At 36.8% G+C, this 17,332-nt stretch overlaps 1 protein-coding gene and 1 long non-coding RNA gene across 9 annotated transcripts in view; one reads left to right on the top strand and one right to left on the bottom strand.

Moving 5' to 3' along the window:
• The window catches only part of LOC140695679 (uncharacterized), a 59,322-nt gene extending 55,667 nt beyond the window's left edge, over positions 1–3,655 (top strand). Inside the window, exon 6 of the long non-coding RNA XR_012071454.1 lies at positions 3,463–3,655. This is a non-coding gene — a long non-coding RNA (uncharacterized lncRNA). The remainder of the gene's footprint in view (positions 1–3,462) is intronic.
• The window catches only part of LOC140695678 (endogenous retrovirus group K member 7 Gag polyprotein-like), a 448,384-nt gene that overhangs the window by 129,679 nt on the left and 301,373 nt on the right, over positions 1–17,332 (bottom strand). For all 8 annotated transcript variants that reach the window (XR_012071449.1, XM_072958636.1, XM_072958638.1 and 5 more), the window contains one exon: positions 14,954–15,087. The gene's annotated coding sequence lies outside the window, so the exon portion shown is untranslated. The remainder of the gene's footprint in view (positions 1–14,953; positions 15,088–17,332) is intronic.

Raw genomic sequence — 17,332 nt, 5'->3', positions numbered from 1 at the left:
TTAAGCATAAGTACCAGCTCCTTTTTGTACCTGCGTTTGTACATCAAATAGGGATAAAAATAGTATTCATATCAAAACAGTTTTGAGGATTAACTAAAATGAGTAAATATATAAATAAAATGTTGGCATTTGGCCACACTCAATAAATACTGCAAAAGTATTTTACGAAATAATTTGAAATAGTGTAGCCTATGCCAAGGACTTCAGTACCAGTATCTAGACACAAGTGTGTGTATAAGTGTGTATACACACACACAGATAGATACACAAAGTATTTGAATGTCCCCAAGCATTCAGACTTCTGTGGGCAAATACAATTAACAAAGCCCTCTTCCCCGATAACCATGTGAGCCCTTCCCAGAATCTCTGGGCATGCCGAAGGGAGAGGAACTTTCTTGGACCTAGTTGGTATTTGTTGCAGCTAACTGGACAGTTGTCCCAGTTAGTGGCCCATCACTTCTCTGTCCCTGCTCGATTCTTCCCTTGTCTCAAGCATGAATGCAGCTCTCCTCCTCCTCACACCCTGGGGCAAAACTGTTGCAACATTGTTGTAATTACAGATTTGCGGGTGTGTGTCTCTTTGGAGTATTTTCTTTCATCTTTCCATAAGCCACATAATTTTTTGCTGAAAGCTGGATATATTGTGTAGGACAGTAGATACTGAGGTAAATACATTTTTATACTTAAAGATGAGCACACTTTTCCTTCTGCTAGGCCTTTAGCATGGAGATTTGAATTAAATGAGTCAGGAACAGGACTGGATCTGAGGGGTCTGCTGTACGATTAACCAAAGTACACCACAGGCATCCAGTTTCTGTAGTGACACCACATGCTCAGGTTGTGGAATGGTTCTCCAGTGGTTATTTTCTTAATATCTGCTTCAGCCTCAGTTTTGGTTCCTTTGTGCTAGGCTCCCAGAGAATCTGTCTCTTGAAGCTCTTGCAGCCATTATTTCGCTGTTACTTTTACTCAGTGCTTGTTACGATGTTGGTGAGGGGTTGAGGGGGGAGGGTGTTCCTTGATGTTCTGATTAAGCCTCAGTCTTAGGTAGGCACTGTGTCCCTGGGGCTCAGGCATGTGACAGTCACAAGTGCTTCTGCTCCTCCTCCAGCTGTAGTGCTCGTCCTAGCACATATTCTTACTTCTCACCCTGAAGATAGACCTTTGTTTTCCTGTTCCCTTTATCACCAAGGGATTTCCCTCAGTATCCTAAGTCAGAAGTTCTTATTGCTCTTCCCTTTGCAGATTAATTCTTTAATTCCACTGGGGAGATGGGTCTGGTTCCAACAGGGGCTGCTGTTCTCCCCAGTCTTCCCTGTGAGCACCTGATGAGGTTTGTAGAGGAAAAGTCTGATACAAGATGTCCCCTACACATATGCAACCTCCAGTGTGTCTATATTCTCACACTTGCCCGCACTCAGCCTTTAGCAACTCATTAAAAAATTTTGCTGACTCTCCTTACTGGTTTATATAGCATCTGGTGATACCTATCTGATGTAAAAGAATGCTGCCATCTTCTTTTTCCTTCTTGACAGGTGCCTATCTTTGCCCAGATTTGGGGTTGTTCAGTTGTCCTACAAGCTCAATTCTCTGATGGACTTTTTTACAGTCATAAATGTGCAGTGTGTCTAGCTTTGTATTTGTTGGAAGGGTGGGAATGGCACACTTTACAGCTCTCTACATCTCTGAGCTTAAACCCAAAGTTCACCCCAGAATTCCTCAATATTCTAAAATTAAGAAGTTGAGGTTACTCTTCTATTACTCTTCCAGGAGCAGGAAAAGTAAGAGGGATTTGGTGATGGTTCAGACTTACTGATGATTCAGTATCTTTCAATATTTTTAGCGGAATGGGGATACTCTTGGCTGAGAACTGACTTTGTGTGCAAACAACATATATTTAAAAAAAGAACACAAAGATTTGGTTAGAACTTTGAAAGATTTTGATATAAGACCATCCCATAATCTCAGAAAAAACTCCCCAAATGTTAGAAAATCCTATCAGAAAGTTTTTAATTTACATCTAGTCTAAGTCACTTTTGTCAACATCTAACTCGATTTTGGGGGTTTGTTTTTGGTTTTCCCTTCTCACCTTAAAGTTTTCAGCATTGTTTTGGGAAGTCATAACATACAAATGTTTTCTGAATAGATAACAGCAATACCCACTGGAGGACATGCTCCTCTCAGACGACTTTGCCAATTATTTTGTTTACTTTGGGTGAGGAAATACATCTTTTGAATCCCTGCATGAGCAATTCCAAAAAAAAAAAAAAAAAAAGAAGAAGAATCTTTTACTCTTCTATCTTTCTATGTGTACATACTGGGGATTTCTCATCATTTCCTCAATGCCCTTGTTTATCTTCGAATATCCCTTCAGAGACTGCTGTTTCTGAGCAATGTCTAGGTCTCTGTTGGTATGATTCATCTTACACTGAAATGCAGTCCTGCTAGTAAATTAATGTTATGTAATGGGTTTGTGTAGAAAAACCCAGGTTAGACATTTAATATTTAAAGTACAAAGCAGAGATGAAGACCTCTAAAACTTATAGCTTTTTGTTTCAAATGAGTTTCTGGAAAAGATAGTTTTTGCTGTAGCACTGTGGTATTATTGTTTGCCTTGAGTAGTTGGAATACATTTGGTTTTAATGCTCAGGGAGCCAGACTCTCTGCAGAACTTATATCCCAACCTGGAAGTGAAGTGGTGGAGGCTAACTCTCTGAACCTCTGGGGTACCATTTGGTGTGCAGCTCTGTGGGGTGTAACTTCTGTAGTGCAGTCAACTAGTTGGTAAGGGCTAAATAAATATTGCTGACTGAACTGAATTCAGGATGTTGAGGGCTAGGAACAGGGCCAAATTATTAATGTAGAAGAAATATTGCCAATACAGAAGTCCAGATTTCCATAATAGTAAGGAGTTTGGGGGGAGGACAGATATGACCATAAGAGTCATAAGCTAAATGTCTTTTTCCCTGTCCTTGTGCTATAAATAGGGATGTATCCCAAGATCCATTTGGTGGTGTGTGACCAATCTAGGCAAATGAAGGAAATAGGAAGCAAGGTCCAAGGCTCTAACCATGTAACCATTAACCATTCTTGGCCTTGGGATAATGGTGTTTAATCTCCACAACTTAGCGGAACATGTGAACTGACAAGAATGACTTTTTCTAACAATGAAAGTGAAGTTGATTTTTCATTAATCTGTTTACTGATGGATCAGTTCTATTTTTAAAAAGTCCCTAAGACTTAAATCAACTTGTACAGAAGCATGTGATAAAATTGAATATCCTATAACATTATTTCAGGTGTTCTTTGCTTAGTTGGTTTGTGTTTTCATTTATTTGTATTTTGCAGTGTGCTTTCAATAATGTTTTCTTATTTTACCCTTGAAACAATCATAGTAGATACTAGGAGGATTTGATAATAATCTAATTATTTATGTTTTTCTCACCCTGCTTCCCTCACCAGGACAGAGATACTAAGTGGCAAAGCCAGGACTGTAACTCAGGATCTTAAGGACCATCCCTATGCTGCCTCAGAAAGCAATGACCTTGGGGAACCATGTAAACACATCAATAATTATAACTGAAATCATTTTTAACGTTCAAAATCCTTGTGCTAGGTGGCCACTTTAATAATAAAAAATGATACGTAACTCTAATTTAAAAAATAGGGAACTGGATTTAGTTAAAAGTAAGTGGACTTTATAATTAATTTTTTTTTCTGGAGCAAAACACTACCAATACAAAATCTTACCAAATTATTATGCTTTTCATTATAATTTCACTTTGTTATAGAGCAATATTATCTGTAGGAATTATTCTTTAATATTCATCATCAACTCAACAAAACTCCATTTTTAGGTATCTTTGGTGTTTACATTGTGAAGTACAATATGTGCAATTATTTCTTGGATATAATCATTCGGAATTCAACTGCAACTTGAAATTGTCCAAAACTGAAACAGCAAACACATCACAATATCGGGGGGCGGGGGGGAAGTGGAGGTTTTTTTCAAAGGCAACAATGTAATGATTGACTTTGGCCACTAAAATTGTCATGTGATTGATTTCGGAGCAAATGGTGGCTGATCAGTCCCTATTCTTTCAGACCTTCCATACTCACATCCATTTATATTCTAGGCTATTCTTGTACTATTGTTGATTATCTTAGAAAAATTCTTTTTAACCACTCTAAAATAATTTATGTTTCTGCAACAATGAGCATAATTGACAATCATGGCATATTATTCACAGTTTAAATATCCTGCCAAACAGGATACCCAAAATTCAATGAAGAACAAGTACACAGAGGTGTGAAAGGGATGGGACTTCAGAGTCCCTGGGAAGAATTCAAGATTAAAGTGGGACAGGCTTGGGTGGTTAGGGTAGGGTAGGGAGATGAAAAAATAAAAAGAAAATTATAAAAGTTATAAATTTAGTTGTCAAATATGCTCTATAAGAGTAGAGCCCATATGTATCTTACTCACCATTTGTTACCCAGAGCTTAGCAAGCACAGTTCTAACGCACAGGAGCCATTCAATAAACATTTATGAATTTTGTAAAGAAAAAAGCATAAGCAGGAAGGCAGGAGTCATGATCAAAGGAATGAAACCTCTGAAACTACAAGTTCTCATTTCTCTTCACTGCTAATCAAGACACAAGCAAGAATATTATTTTGGTTTAGCTTCGTACTTTTCAAAACATCTTTACCTGTAGTTTCTCCTCTGACCTTCTTTGGACTTCAATGAGAGACCACAGAAGAAAATTTGGTTTCCATATACTTAACTTCATCAGGAGTCTAAGCTGTGACAACTTTGTTGATTTTGTACCTTAGGTGGTGATGGATATAGCACAGAAAGAAGGCCAGTCTGGGAAGGTACCCATTATTTTTACTTTAACCATAAAACCCCCAGAATAATCAATAAATGAATATATCTCTAAAGTGTCATGACAAAATGTATCATCCTTTCCAAGTTTCTCTTCACTCTCCAGGTAGGCACCAGTGAAATGAAATGGCATAAATTACTCAGCCTGTGCCATTAAAAGAGCAATTGCTTCCTAAAACTCAGCAATGTAAAAGTACAACTGGAAAAAAAATTATTTTTAAAGAAAAAGATAAATTTGGTTTACATGCAGCCAGTATAGATAACAGTCCCCTAAAAAACTAAAAATAGACTTACCATATGATCCAGCAATCCCATTCCTGGGCATATATCCAGAGGAACTCTAGTTCACAAAGATACATGCAAAGTCACAGAAGTACTATTTTTAATAGCCAAGACATAGGAGTAATTTAAATGTCCACTGACAGATGAATGGATAAAAATGATGTGATATATATACAGTGGAATACTATTCAACCATAAAAAAGATTGAAATAATGCCATTTGCAGCAACATGGATGGACCTAGAAAGTATCATACTAAGTGAAGTAAGTCAGACAGAGAAGGATAAATATATAATATCACTTGTCTGTAGAATCTAAAAGAATAATACAAATGAACTCATTTACAAAACAGAAGTAGACTCACAGGCATAGAAGACAAACTTATTGTTACCAAAAGGGGAAAGGTGGGAGGGATAAATCTGGAATTTATGTTAACACATACACACTACTATATATAAAACAGATAAATAACAAGGCCCCACTTATAGCACAAGGAACTATATTTGATATCTTGTAATAACCTATAATGGAAAAAAATCTGAAAAAAATACATATATATGTGTATGTATAACTGAATCACTGCTGTACACCTGAAACACTGTAAATCAGCTATATTTCAGTAAAAAATAAAAATTTGAAAAATCAGTTTATACATTTTGGACATTTAAAGTCTTCTGTGAAAAGAGATGATTCTAGGAAACCTGCTGAGCGTATTTCACCAGGTGGGCACCTAGCTCCTTTACTCAAAACTGGAAGCCTATTTAAATGGACTTGATTCAGAACGTTAAATATTTTCTAGATATTCTATGCCCCCCAAATAGCCCAGAATTTGCTTCCAGTATTTTTTTTTTTTTTGAGGAGGGGAGAGAGTTATTATTGAATTTTTTTTAAAGAAGGAGGTGCTGGGGATTGAATCCAGGACCTCATGCATGCTAAGCTAGTGCTCTAACACTTGAGCTATACCCTCCCCCACTGTTTCCAGTTTTGAATAAATACTAAACAACAACCCTATCAAAAAAGAAAAGGGAACATCAATTGAAAGACATCTGGTGAGTGACAATTTTATCCAAATGTGGAGCATCCAAAAGAATCCTAAGTCAAACAGGGCAATTTCATCAAGAAACCAACAAATCCAATTGAGCAGAAGAGATCATGAATCTCTCCAAACTGGCAGGAAGAAGGGGTATTAGGCAACTGAGAATTTAATGTAAACTACTACAAGAAACATTAGAATTCAGCATATAAGAGAGCCGATTAATGAAGAAAAATTAAAATTTATCCAGTTCATTCTCTAGATGAGAAGGTTTATAAAAATTCATGAGTTCAAACAATATCAACAGAGATATTATAAGGAAAGTTACTTTGAAAAATTTTTAAGTATGCCTGACTTTAAAATATACTGTCATTGTAGAAATTTGTATGTGCCTCTTCTTTTGTCTGTTCCTTTATTGCCCTTTCCTGGTTAGCATAAAAATAGTGGCACTAATATCGGGAAGGGGGTGGCTCAGATAATCAGGTCTGAAATTTACAAATGTCTGAAGAGTTATCTCAACAGGTAAGTCCACTGAAGGGACAAGGTGCTTTGGAGACTTGTGTTATTAGACTGAACGTTAAAAACAAACAATATACTTTGGGTGCTATTTTAAAGGGGATTGTTTCTTTACTTTCTTTTTCTGTTGCTTCATCGTTAGTGTAAAAAAATGCAACTGATTTTTGAATGTTCATCTTATAACCTGCTACCTTGCTGAATTCTTCAATCAGCTCTAGTAGTTTTTGTGTGGACCTTTTAGGGTTTTCTATATATAGTAACATGTTGTCGGCATATAGTGACACTTTTACCTCTTCTTTTCCAATTTGGATCCCTTTTATTTCTCTCTCTTGCCTGATTGCTGTGGCTAGGACTTCCATGACTATGTTGAATAGGAGTGGTGATAGTGGGCTTCCTTGTCTTGTCCCAGATTTTAGTGGGAAGCTTTTGAGTTTTTCACCGTTGAGTACTATGCTGGCTGTAGGTTTGTCATATATAGCTTTTATTATGTTGAGATACAGTGTGGAGAGTCCTCAAAAGACTAGGAATAGACTTACCATATGACCCAGGAATCCCACTCCTGGGCTTATAACCAGAAGGAACCCCACTTCAGGATGACACCTGCGCCCCAAAGTTCACAGCAGCACTATTTACAATAGCCAAGACATGGAAACAGCCTAAATGTCCATCAACAGATGACTGGATAAAGAAGATGTGGTATATTTATACAATGGAATACTACTCAGCCATAAAAAACGACAACATAACGCCATTTGCAGCAACATGGATGCTCCTGGAGAATGTCATTCTAAGTGAAGTAAGCCAGAAAGAGAAAGAAAAATACCATATGAGATTGCTCATATGTGGAATCTAAAAAACAAAAACAAAAACAACAACAAAAAAAGCATAAATACAAAAACAGAAATAGACTCATAGACATAGAATACAAACTTGTGGTTGCCAAGGGGGTGGAGGGTGGGAAGGGATAGACGGGATTTCAAAATTGTAGAACAGATAAACAAGATTATACTGTATAACACAGGGAAATATACACAAAGTCTTATGGTAGCTCACAGAGAAAAAAATGTGACAATGAATATATATAAGTTCATGTATAACTGAAAAATTGTGCTGAACACTGGAATTTGACACAACATTGTAAAATGATTATAAATCAATAAAAAATGTTTAAAAAAAACAAGCAATAGAAAATAAGTAAAATAAGAATAGTGAAGGGAGGAAAACTATTTTGAGTAAAATTAAAGTTAGCCTCTAAGTCTGTGAAAAGCTGATTAGAACCTCAAAATTCATCACTGAGTTCCCTTAACATAAAATCTAGAAAGTAGGAAATGAAGAAAAACATATTAACTAGATCATTTTCAGTGTTATCCAACTGAGAGAATATATGGACCCCAGAATATCAATCATCAACCTTTGGGCATAAATATCACAGTGGCTTATGATCATCCTTTAAAAATACCAAACTCTCTATTATGGACTGAATACTCATGTCCCCCTAAATTCATACATTGCCCCCCAGTGTGGTGATACTGGGTGGAGCCTTTGGGAGGTAAGATAAGGTCATGAGGTGGGGTTCTTATGATGGGATTAGTGCCCTTATAAGAAAAGACACCAGAGAGCTTGTCCTCTCTTTCTACCATATGAGGGCATAGTGAGAAGCCAGAAAGAGAGCTCTCACCAGGAACCAAACTAGCCAGCATCTTGATCTTGGACTTCAGCCTCCAGAACTGTAAGAAAATGAAATCCTCTTGGTGAAGCCACCTAGTCTGTAGATTTTTCTTATGGAAGCCTGAGCTGAAAATATACTCTATTGCCCCAATACTTTGATTTTATATCTATTTGGAAATTGATTTTCAATTCAATTTATGAACAGGTACAACATGACCTAGAATCATAGAAACTCATAAATGATAGGAGACAGAACTCTCACCTAGTTTGACCACCTATCCTATTCCTGAATCTTTTATATGATATAGATATTGACTGAATAGTCTTGGATGCTATACTTGAAACTATTCAGTGAGAGGAACTTAGGCATTTCCATATAATCCATTTCTAGGCCACCCTGCTCTGTAGCTAAAGAAGCACCTGCAAACCTCAAGATAGAATTGACTGAACAACTATTATGTGACAGGTTCATTCACCTTCATTATGATATTTTTCGATTTTACAGATAAAGACACTAAGGCTCAAAAAAAAATTAAGTGATTTACTAACAGTCAGAAATTTAAGCACCAGTGAATCTGGGGATCATTCCACATCTCTGAATTCAACAACTATTCACCTTTCACTGCACCAATGGTCTCTAAACTATATTGATTTTGAAAACAGATGACATTAAGAAGTAAATATAAATAGAATTCCTAATATTTTTAAAGCACACAATGGGGACTGCTGTACTTTATCACACTGGCTCCCTTATACCAGGTAGAAAATAAAAAGCTAGACCAGTAAAAGTACATCCGTACTGAAAAATGTCAGAACATAATGTTGGGAGATCGTGATTATTATTCTTAATACAAAGAATAGTAAATCTACTATTTAAAAAATTATTTTCAACAGAAGTACAAGCTACAAGACTTACATTTTTAACCTAAGAAACGTCTTACTACATCAATATTTCATTAGAGAAATGCCAAGGAAAACTTGAGTGCCAGAAGTGATGTCAGTTAATGTAAATGGCTCCCTTCCCTTTGACCCAATGGACTGAAAAGAGTCAATAGAGTTAATTCAGATAGCTAAAGTGTTGGTGTACAGTCTCGACCACTGCAGCAAATTAAACTGCTTAATTAAAAGCAGAGTTGTTGCTCTAAGTGTTCTTTCATAATATTCTCTAATAGTCTTAGAAAGAATATTCTATATTAACTATTCTGCTATTTTGTTTCTTTCTGCCCTAAATTGCTATGCTATACAGATAGAAGGAAAAAAAATCCTAGACGTTTACAACTAAATGCTGCTCTAGATTAAACCAAATGACTTCATGAAAACGTATTTGAGGCAGAAGAGAGCAAGTTTTAAATAGAGAAATTAGTTGATCCATTACGATTCAGAATAGTAAACAAACATAAAGCATCCCTTGTATATGGAATTTTTCTGCTATGAAACTTACAGTAGAGTGATACCTCACCAAGCTTCATTCTACCAGTCGTTCTTTTGAGATAGCATGGTTTTTATACTAAAATTTCATATTCTGTAATTGTTGTATAAATGTCACCTGCTCAGCCTCATTAAAGCAAAAGTCAAAACAAGAATTTCCTCAGCTTCCACAGATGGCAAAGATACTTCCTAAAGTTAGCACAGAGAGAAATCTGTTTGAGCTCTGCCCTTTTGGTATATGGACAAAGAACCAACATTTGGAAAAACCAAATGTGGTTCTTAAGACAAGAGGTATAAAACTCTTCTTTTCCTCTCTTTCCTTTTGTAATTATTATTAAATCAGAAAGTCCAGAGTTAAAAAAAAAAAGATGCTATCTAAATGATTACTTTTTATTTTATGATTTTTTGTTTGTTTGTTTCTTTAGTGCCCTGATTTTTATGGGACTTAATCTGGACAACATGGTTTTTACAACATTGGTATTTTTCAGGCACTTAAAAGAGATTAAAGAGGATAAGAAATCATTATTTTTTAATCTCAACTTTGACTACATTTTAGGAATCAGGGAGAGAAAAGAACACAGAAAGTCTGTCTCATTTACAATAAACTGTGGGGTTTAGGGCAACACTAAAGATATAACTTATTAAATACCTTTCATGTACCAAGCATTGTGTTGATATCATTTCCATCTCACCCTTTAGAATACTGGAGTCAGTAACTTGTCAAATTTCCCACAGATGGAAAGTTGAAAGAGCCAGATTTTAAACCCAGTTCTGTATGATTTTAAAGTCCACATTTTTTTAACCAAACCAAGCCACTTCTCAGGCAGGTCATTTAATCTCCCCAGGCCTCAATCTCAATTTCCTTATCCGTAAAATAAAAGCAGTGAGTCACGGTATCTTTAAGTTCTCTTCCAACTATAAGAAGTAAGAAATTATGTCTCAGAAACTTTATAAACTTTTTAAGCCCTATAAAATTCAGCAACACCATTTTATGAGAGATATATATTACTACCATGTATTCTAAAAACAAATGATGTAAACAATTGGAACAATTATGTAAGACAGGGAGGCAAAGCTTAAATTATTTGCCTTTTGTAATTCTCAACTGATGTGCAATGTATTTTAGCTACGTATTTTTTTTTAATTTGTGGACTTCTTTCATTGCTATGTATAAATATATGAACCACAATAGCAAAATTTAAAGTATTTCATATTTTAAGAATATATAACAAAGAACTGGTTTTAAGATATTTTAATATTTTAATTTACGTTCATTTGTTATAAAAGTCTGTATGTAAGTTCATCCTAATATAATGTTCAGTAGTATTAATGATATTCAACTCATTTAGATATTTTCAATTTAATAAGTCATATAAGCACTTTGATTTACTTTAAAATACTGTAGCTTTTACTTTGAATTAATTTTTAAGAAAATAATAATAACTTTTTAAAGTATATATTTTATTTGGTTTAGGAACTCAAAAATATATGCAAGTATATATCAAAACTAAACATATTACAGTACCAGAAATAGTGAAAAAAAAAACCAAACCTGATTTTATGAACTGATGTTTGGAAGTTTCTCTAATGAGTCAACTACGTAGGTTTTGCTTATATGTGATGGAATAAAAGCATACATTTAAAGCTGCTATTTTTAAGCACTTCTCTCTACATAACATTTTGCAGGAATGGACAATCTTTCTTTCCAATAAATGGAAAAGCTAAATTAGAAATAATTGTCCTATATTTCCCCCTATTTAACAACTTGACTTCCTACATACACAAATTCTATGCAGATAAATGCAACTTGTAGATTTAGGGAAGACAGCTTGGGGTCAAACTTATAGGGTTTTTTTATTATTATTATTATTTCAATAAAATTGTCCATTTCCTATATTTAAGCAACAGTCTGTTTGGGGTATAAGTTTAATAATTTAAATTTCCCAATCTACCTATCGTGTGGATTAAACAAAATTGCTCTCCAAACTCCTGTATCTTCAAAGAGCCCAGTCTCATAGCCTTGGACTCTGGTTTGTCCTCTCCCCATTCCCACCTTGGTGTTCACACAGTGTCTCCAACTCAGTGGACAGGCCACAGACATTCCATTCAGTTAAAAGAAAACTAGCCAGCACATGCCATACTTTTCTCTCACCTGGATCCCAAATTTAATACCTCACCGAAAGCCCTATCATTTTTTTCTTCCTAAATATTTCTTAAATATGTTCAGTTTTCTCAATCTCCCTACCATTGCCACCAATGGGCTAGTTATTTGAGTCCATGACCTTGAAGCCACCACTTTCCCTACAACCATGGAGCCACTGCACATCATACTCACTTCTGGAAGGCTCTACGCTCCTACCTTTCCTTGTTAGGCTAACTCACCCTCAGATCACAGCTCTCAACCATCTTTCCTCAGGGAAGTCTTGCCTGACTTCCCTGGCCAGGCTGTCTGTGTTCTGCACCCTGTCATTGTACTAAGACTCTTCTCCCAGCAGGCATCACAATCCATTCATTCACTCATCCCTTTAACCATAATTAATACTCAGGTCTGTGAAAAGCGCTTTGCTGAGGATACTATGGTGAATATGGAAGCAAAGCCCTTGTCCTCAGAAAGTTTATGTTCTAGGATAAAGAAAGATGAGAGGCCATTACAGATGAGGACATGCAGAAGGATACTCACTCTATGGAAGGAGATACAGTGGAGAACTGTCAGTTTACACTTATTTGTGCAAGTCTTTGATGAATGTTTGTTCTCCCACGTGGACCGTAAGGGCCATAGCCACTGGGACCATGCCTCACTTTTGTACTGTCCACGTGCACCCTTCCTCTCTTTTTTCCCCACTGCAACTACAAATTACCCCCAAAAACTAGCAAAATGTCACTCTAAGTAAAAAGTGGTTTGTTTATATTCTTAGAGTTAAACTTTTTCATGGATCCCTTCCAAACAAAGGAAGAATTCAGAGCACTCATCATCAAAAGGGACACTGTACCAGGTCTTGAACATGAGGAGAAAAATATAAACACTGAGTTAAATGTTCAAGAATAAATAAGGTGATTGTCTAAAGATTGTCCTTTTCTCCCTTCTCTTTTGTATGCCTTACATTTTCACAATGACAGATACAAGATATACAGAGACACATAGGGAGGAGCAGAGGCCATTTTAACATTTAGAAGAGACTCTTCGCATTTTCAAATGTCATAATGCCAAAGAAAAACATTCTCAGATTCTAAATCAAATTAGTTCTTTAAACTTTCCTCATCAAAAACAGGAAACACCTACTTCTAAATGCACAGTTTTGGATTCTCTTCTGGCAAAGACTTCAGGGGCGGGAGTGACATTCTTAAACCAGTGCAAAATAAACTTTTAAAACTCTAAAGTGACAACTTCTCACCAGGCAAAAAGTGTAGTTCTTTTCTCTGATAAACAGTAATCTCCTGCTTAGAGTCATTTAATTAAGTGGAAGCACTTTCTTTATGGCAGTGGCTTTTCAAGAAGCTGAGAAGCAGTGAAATGAGAGCTGTACTGTTTACATTTGGACAAATGTAGGCAACTCGGGTTCTCTTAGTCTGGGAAGCACGGGCCTTTCCACCAAGATGAAAATTTTTCCATTAAGCAAATATAAATAGAAAATCTCCGAGCATCATTAAGTACCCAAAGTTCTCTAAAGTCAGGGCTCGGTTAATCATTTGCTTTTAGAATGTTTTTCTCCAAGAACAGGAAAATGTTTAATAATATGTTTTTAATTATCCAAAATAGTCTCCTTTTTTGCCTTTACACAGTATTTTCATATCACATGTCCCTGAAATTTAATCAAAGAAGGACATATTATATGAATGGTTGGCTTTCAAATTTAACTTATAGTAAGAAAACTCAGTAACAGAAAGAGATCTCTTTGCATTTTAGAAATTTGTATGCAGGTCACTTCCTATGACAATGAGGAATTGTATGATGATAAAAGGAATTCCAGGCTCTGTGCCATACATGGTCCTTTATTTTACTCAATAATCCGTACAACATTAACAAGTAAAACAAATGCATTTGGACATTCCCTCAGAGTTTGTCGAATTTCCTTGGTTGGTTATTAAACACAGTCAATACTCAGTCCAAGAACTGGCACACTTCTGGGTACATCTTCATTTTTTTAAAAACCCTGTTGTGCACTGTACTCCCCTCTCCATTACTCCCGCGTTGCTCACCCTTAAAGGCTGGATGGTAATTAATTCTATAGAAAGAATTAAAGATGGCCTTGGGCCATCACCACAGAATCACTGGTTGTAACACAAAGCGTTCGCATACTAGAGAAATGTGTTTGCATTTGTGGTTTTCCTGATGCCTTCGAATGAATGTTCCTAGTCACAACTACATCTCTTTGGATGCCTTTTATCCCCCTTGGGTGAATGAACAAAGGGGCGTGTTCTTAGAGCTTGCCTGATGGAAATGAACAGTCCATGTTCATCCCCGCCTTGTGTCACTTTCCTGGGGTTGCTCTATTTGCCTATGCTTTCTTTCATAAGCTAATAGAAATCTAAAAATTATGACTAATTCGGTACCTTAAGAATACTAAGTGAGTGGAAATAAGGCTTAATCTTCCATCAGGACCGTGAGGATTTTCACTTTAAAAAATTTTTTTAAAGGAGGGCAGAGAATAGAGACATATGCCAGGAAAGAAAGTTCATGGAAGTGATGTCCCACTGATCAAGTATTCACATTACATATCCTGTACATGAACTTGCAGAACGTAACTGGTGAAATTAGCTAGTGGTGTGAATGCGATTTATCCGTTTGGACTTGCCCAGAAAGTTTGATATTCAAGATATAAATTTCTTCAGTTTCAATTTTTAACAATATGTTTTCTGCATGCATCCAAAAGTCAGGGTGTCCAGTATCATGCCAGCAGGCACATACAAATGAATGGTAAGGCATAGAAACTGGCTGGAAGAGAATTCCCAAGAAATGTCAGCCAGGCCACAGAGACGAACAAGTCTTCATTTGTTAATAAGCTGCATACAGTCAGAGAACTGAAAGTTAACCAAGGGTTTCTCACAAGCCTGATCATGAAAGCACAGTATTAAAATCCAAAGGAATCAGTAAACAGTTAAGTGTACACATTTTTAGAAAAGAAATGAAACCAAAAGGTACTTACACTCTTGCTCCGAGAAAGCAAATCACAGGTATTCCTTTTCATGGTGCTGTTTCAAGCAATTCAGACAGGCAAGAGTTGTTTGAACGTCACTGCTCTCACTGCAACAATTATCCACTCAAAAGCCAACTGGCATTCTGTAGAGTAAGGCAAGGAAATGTTTAATCAAGTATATGATTAACACATGTACTTTGAAATGCTGTCTTAGACTAGGACAGTAATTCTTAAATTATTCATCAGAACAGGCTAAAACGGTACTGTGTTTTAAGCAATAAAAGCACACACAAGCAACATTTCCAAAACAGTTTTTGTGAAACTTAAGTTAGAGATTTCAAGCACCATCTGTTTTTCCATTATTCAAATCTACATTTCTAGTGGCTAAAAAAAAAAAGTAGTTACGGTAGCCACAACCTAAAACTACACGATTAACAGACACATACTACTATGTACAAAATAGATAAACAACAAGGACCTGCTGTGTAGCACAGGGAACTATATCCAATTTCTTGTAATAACAAAAAAGTTACATGTATGAAATGAAGCTGCGTACTGAGTTCTGAATGTGCCATTCTTGCTGGTACAGCTGAGGAATCCCTCAGTTTTCCACTACAGGATCACTAAGGTAGCTTGGTTCACCGCTGGAGGGATCTCACCTACATCTGAAAGCCCTCTGACCACTGCCTCGTGGCCTCTTGCTTTCTTAGCTATAATCCACAGTACATTGAAGCCAGAGGCTTCTCAGTACACTTCAGTAGGTCTCTATCCTTTCGGTTCAAAGAGCTTGCAAGGAATGGTTGAAAGAAACTGTTTACCTAGTCAAGCAATAACTATTATTTTAAAGAATATTCTACAGCCATTGCCACTTGAATGACAGGACAGCCTCATCAGCTAACCTTCACTTCCACTAGACGCTAAGAAGTAGACTCTGTTTTGAGTTTTGAAGAAAGAGCAAATAGAGCAAATAGAATAGATTGTGTTCATTTCCAATACTCAGCTGTATGAGGACATGACTTATGTACTCATGGGCTATATTTGCATGTGGGCTGAAGTGCCTTTTGGGAAAGAAGTCACTCTAAGGGAAAAAGGATGAGGCAAACAGACTTGACCAAACCCCAAGAATGCTGACATTGTGGGTATGGACTGATTCTAACAGTATGTAGCTCTATTATTTAAATTTGTTCTAAGTTTCTCAAAAGACTTGTGGCTGAAGTTTAAAGAAAAGAATAACAGTGAGCAAGGACTGAAGGAGTTTGTTTTCTTAAAATGAGTGTAAAATATCAAAGTGCAGAGTAGTAGGAATTATATATTCAAAAATAAACAAAACAAAGTAACTATACATAGTCTTTAAAAAATACAAAACTAAAGGCGCACTCCAGGGAATACAGCATCCTGGAGGAGGCCAGCCCGCAGCAGCAGCAGAACCCCGTGGTCCCCACCAGGGGAGAGGGAACGTCACAGGGTAACACTCTCAAGGCTCAAAGATTTGTTTGAACACATGTGAGTCACACCTTGAGACTTATGAAAATAAAAGGGACATACTTTTACAGAGGCCAGAGATCCCACAACAGCAAAGTGAAGCTAGAATCAGAGAAACAATTTATTATTGCTAAGAATATCCCCAGATACAACTTGGGGACCTAAAGGGCACCAAAGCAGAAAGCCTTTTTCTGGGATAGATGAAAATGCTTGCCTGAGGTTAAAGAAGAATGCACTATGAAATGTGAGTTGCTGGGATAAATACGATTTCTTTGAGTGTGTGCAGTTTTTTTGTTTGTTTGTTTTTTAAGGGAATGGGGGTTGGAGGGAGAAGCTGACCCACAAATGCTAAGTTCTCAGCTAGTATACTTCCAGGAAGTTAGTCACCTAACTGATTAGTTATAATGCCAAGCATTTCATAAGTTCTCAGAAAATATAAGATTATGTTACCCACCTAGATCAATTTAAGAAGTGAGCAGAGAGAGGCAGCCAAGATGGCGGAGTAGAAGGACTCTCGGAGCTAACCCTCTCCCACAAACACTGAGTGAAAACCACGGACCCACCCATCCACTCAGAACACCTGCTGAACTTTGACAGACCATTGCTTTCTTCAAAAGACAAAATTTGCCACAAAACTGGTAGGACAAAAGGAAAAAAGAAAGAAGCAAAAGCAAAACAGTTTGGGACTGGTCCCGCGGGGAAGGAGCGGCAAAGGAGGAATAGCGCTGTACGCTGGGTCTCCCCCTCTCCAACGGAGGTCAGCGGGGCTGAGGGGGAACCTCCGAGGCTCGGATCTGTACATAATAGCCCTTGACCAACAAAACTAAGATAAACGGGCACAGAGGGTCCCCACGACCCCCTGGCCTAGACGCTAACCGGCAGGTATGGGACAGGACAGGATGCCTG

The sequence above is a fragment of the Vicugna pacos genome, chromosome 3, assembly GCF_048564905.1.
Source record: "Vicugna pacos chromosome 3, VicPac4, whole genome shotgun sequence".
NCBI classification, from domain to species: Eukaryota; Metazoa; Chordata; class Mammalia; order Artiodactyla; family Camelidae; genus Vicugna; species Vicugna pacos.
This window is presented reverse-complemented; position numbering and strand designations above follow the sequence as displayed.